The 4,298-nt window shown below is 43.6% G+C and overlaps 1 protein-coding gene across 5 annotated transcripts in view; it reads right to left on the bottom strand.

The window, feature by feature from the left end:
* Positions 1-4,298, bottom strand: part of FBXO40 (F-box protein 40) — a 37,286-nt gene that overhangs the window by 18,477 nt on the left and 14,511 nt on the right. Inside the window, exon 1 of one of the 5 annotated variants that reach the window (XM_017891192.1) lies at positions 3,639-3,679. The exons of the other annotated variants lie outside the window; for them this stretch is intronic. The gene's annotated coding sequence lies outside the window, so the exon portion shown is untranslated. Of the gene's footprint in view, positions 1-3,638; positions 3,680-4,298 lie in introns of those variants that run through there. 5 annotated transcript variants of the gene reach the window in all.

Consider the following 4,298-nt stretch of genomic DNA (forward strand, 5'->3'; position numbering starts at 1 on the left):
TTCCTTCTTTTTTTTGAGATGGAGTTTCACTCTTGTCACCCAAGCTGGAGTGCAGTGGCATGATCTCGGCTCACTGCAACCTCTACCTCCTGAGTTCAAGCGATTCTCCTGCCTCAGCCTTCCAAGTAACTGGGACTACAGGCATGCACCACTATGCCCAGCCAATTTTTGTATTTTTAGTAGGGACAGGGCTTCACCATACTGACCAGGCTAGTCTCAAATTTTGACCTCAGGTGATCTGCCTGCCTAGGCCTTTCAAAGTGCTAGGATTACAGGCGTGAGCCACCACACTACACCTATCTAAAAATTTATTAAAAGAAATAATTCCTCAGTTTGGGTTATCTGAAAGACTGCAAAGTAGCTATGGCCCCTCTTTCATGGCAGGCATAACCTAATACCTATCCTTGGCATTGGGAATCCAATATCATCTTCATTCTGCATGGAGACCCCAATCCTCTGGAAAGGTGGAAAGGGTTAATCATAAGCCAAAGAGGACTTTAGCTAAATTTTGCCAGGAAACATCAGAGACCTGGCTATCTCTATTGCCTGTAGCTTTACTACAGGTTTGAGCTGCTCCAAAGGGAAACTTATAATTAAGTCCTTTTGAATTAACATATGGAAGGCCTTTCCTAACTGCAAATCTCCTAATAGATGAAATGATTCATTAATTACAAAAATATGTCATTAGGCCGGGCGCGGTGGCTCAAGCCTGTAATCCCAGCACTTTGGGAGGCCGAGACAGGCAGATCACAAGGTCAGGAGATCGAGACCATCCTGGTTAACACAATGAAACCCCGTCTCTACTAAAAAATACAAAAAACTACCCGGGCGAGGTGGCGGGCGCCTGTAGTCCCAGCTACTCGGGAGGCTGAGGCGGGAGAATGGCGTAAACCCGGGAGGCGGAGCTTGCAGTGAGCTGAGATCCGGCCACTGCACTCCAGCCTGGCGACAGAGCGAGACTCCGTCTCAAAAAATAAAAATAAAAAAAAAGTCATCAATCTAGGACAAATGCAAAACGCACTGTGTGAATATGGATATAAAAGGCTTTTCCTCCCCACGTGAGAGGAAAATTCTGTTTCAGTTCAACTAGGGTATTTAACCTTACTAAAGACTTGAATGGAAGGGTCTCTAGCGACCACCTTTCCCCAATGTGGAAAGGACCATATCAAGTGCTCTGAGCACTCCAATAGCAGTTAAACTGCAAGGGACTCACAGTTAGGTACATTTGTCTTGAATTAAACCTGTTTCTTATGAAGCCCCACAAGCTACCGACACCCAGTCTGCTAATCTAGTCTACTCTTGTGAGCCAGTAGAAGGTCTACACTTTCTCTTCAGGAGAAATCCTTGGAAGCTTCTTCTTACAATGTGATGCTCTGGATAAGCTTGGGGGCAAGGTTAGTTTTCCTGATCCTCCTCCTGGTCATCTTTTACTTTTACTGGTATGAGTCTGTCCCAGCTGTGGGTAAGCAATATCTATGCCCTTACAGGATATAACTATAGAACACAGCTTCTCTTTTATTCGTATCTGTTTTGGGGCTTCTATCCTTCCTTTCGCTATTGCTGGAGGTTCAAATCTTTTCTTACAATGGGCACAGGACTATGCCAATGTTCTCTTGCTGGATTTGTGAGCTATTGCCCTTCTCTAGCACCTCAGGCTTGCCCTGGTGGATATCCCCCACACAGGACATGCTTAGATAACTTACAGACATAGTTAGAGGGACTTAAATAATGGATAGGAGCACAAACGTCTGGCCTGACTTGGAACAATGTAACCCAATGGCCCGTTAATAACACTTTTAGCAATTCTGGGCATAGGAAGCCATTCTCAGTAAATGAGACCACAAAAAAGTTTCTTGCACTGGGCACCTCCTTTCTAGACCCAAAGATAAACATCCAAACTAAAAGCTCAAAACTCCAGTTTTGAAGAATGATTTCTTCAAATTTGGGATGGTTTTATATGACTAACCACCTCTGCAGGACACTTAAGTCAGGTAGTCCCATTGTGTTAGGAACAATGGAACCACTCCCTTGATGCTTTGACAAATGCTACTTGTGTCGTGGGATGGATTCCTGCAAGACAATGCCAACATACCATAGTCCTGAACAAATGGACTTATCTGCTACCGACTGGTCACAAGGACCAAAACCCAACTGATATGCATCCCTTAGGAACTCAGTGGATATGTGGCACCAATCTTTGGCCATGATTGCCTTCTGGGTGGCTAGGACATTGTACATGAAGCTTATCTTGACCCCGGGTTACTGGACAAAGACTATTTTAAAAAGCCAGCTGGGCCTGCCTAGTGGCTCATGCCTGTAATCCAAGCACTTTCAGCACTTTGGGAGGCCGAGGTGGATGAATCACTTGAGGTCAGGAATTTCAGACGTCTGTAATTATCCGGGTGTGGTGGTGTGCACCAGTAATCCCAGCTACTTGGGAGGCTGAGGCCAGAGAATTGCTTGAATCCAGGAAGTGGAGGTTGCAGTGAGCTGAGATCATGCCACCGCACTCCTGCCTCGGCAACAGAGTGAGACTGTGTCAAAAAAAAAAAAAAAAAAAAAAAAAAGCCAGCCAACCTTCTCCACATAACCAGCATGTGGGCCAGATCCATTTTTCATGGGTATAACCACTTGGCCTCACTCTTCCTACCATCTATTAGATTGGAAGATGCTATCTGGCATGTTGAGGCCATTGTCAATGATACCCAATGGGCTTTAAGTAACAGCCTGTGAGATATATCTTTTATAAATGCTGAAATGTATTATATGCGTTAAGGCTGTCATGCAAAACAGAATGTCACTAGATACTCTGACTGCAGCACAGGGAGCAACCTGTGCTATTATCAGAACTAAATATTGTATATATATCTCAAATAACTCAGACAATATTTCTTTGACCCTCCAGATATAAATCAACAAATTAAAGCCATCTCTAATTGCACACTGTCTTTAGATAATGGCTAGCATCATGGTTTGGGTCAGGGCCATCATGGTGGAAAAAGTTCCTTTTGTTACCCCGGCTATAATAATTGGAATAGGCATAGCTTTACATTGTGGATTTTATTGTTGCTGCACATTTTGTATGTTTTGCATGGTCCTATTCTTATTATTAATCCTTAATTCACAACGTATGGTACTCATATATCATGATTTATAATTATAACTATAATTCTTATTTTATAAGTTTCTATGTTTCAGGATATCAACTTATGAGTGATCTACAAACCTACAGACCTATTGCTCCTCCAGTCAACTGCAACAGCTTCAAGGTACCTCTGGTTAAGACCCCTCCCAGCATGACAGGTCCCTTAAAGTTAGGCAGGGTTAATATCAATGACCTTTCTCAGCAGGAAGAAGTTCCAGAAGACTGACCCCCACCCTTCAGTGTCCCTTAGGATTAAGAGTTCACTTGTGACAGAAGGGGGAAATATGTTAGAGGAACCCCTACTTATCAGGCCTCTGGCGTAATAAAACATGACCAGAGCCGGATATGGTGGCCCACGCCTGTAATCCCAGTACTTTGGGAGGCCAAGGCGGGCAGATCACAAGGTCAGGAGATCGAGACCATTCTGGCTAACACAGTGAAACCCCATCTCTACTAAAAATACAAAAATTTAGTTGGGCATGGTAGCACACACCTTTAGTCCCAGCTCCTTGGGAGGCTGAGGCAGGAGAATCACTTGAACTAGGGAGGTGGAGGTTGCAGTGAGCGGAGATCATATAACTGCACTCCAGCCTGGGCGACAGAGCGAGACTCCATCTCAATAAACTACCATCAGAGTGAACAGGCAACCTACAGAATGGGAGAAAATTTTTGCAATCTACCCATCTGACAAAGGGCTAATATCCAGAATCTACAAAGAACTCAAACAAATTTACAAGAAAAAAAACAAACAACCCCATCAAAAGTGGGCAAAGGATATGAACAGACATTTCTCAAAAGAAGACACTTATGTAGCCAACAGACACATAAAAAAATGCTCATCATCACTGGCCATCAGAGAAATGCAAATCACAACCACAATGAGATACCATCTCACACCTGTTAGAGTGGTGATCATTAAAGTCAGGAAACAACAGGTGCTGGAAAGGATGTGGAGAAATAGGAAAACTTTTACACTGTTGGTGGGACTGTAAACTAGTTCAACCATTGTGGAAGACAGTGTGGCGATTCCTCAAGGATCTAGAACTAGAAATACCATTTGACCCAGCCATCCCATTACTGCGTATATACCCAAAGGATTATAAGTCATGCTGCTATAAAGACACATGCACATGTATGTTTACTGCGGCACTAT

The sequence above is a fragment of the Rhinopithecus bieti genome, unplaced genomic scaffold (genome assembly GCF_001698545.2).
Source record: "Rhinopithecus bieti isolate Rb0 unplaced genomic scaffold, ASM169854v2 scaffold_759, whole genome shotgun sequence".
Classification (NCBI taxonomy): Eukaryota; Metazoa; Chordata; class Mammalia; order Primates; family Cercopithecidae; genus Rhinopithecus; species Rhinopithecus bieti.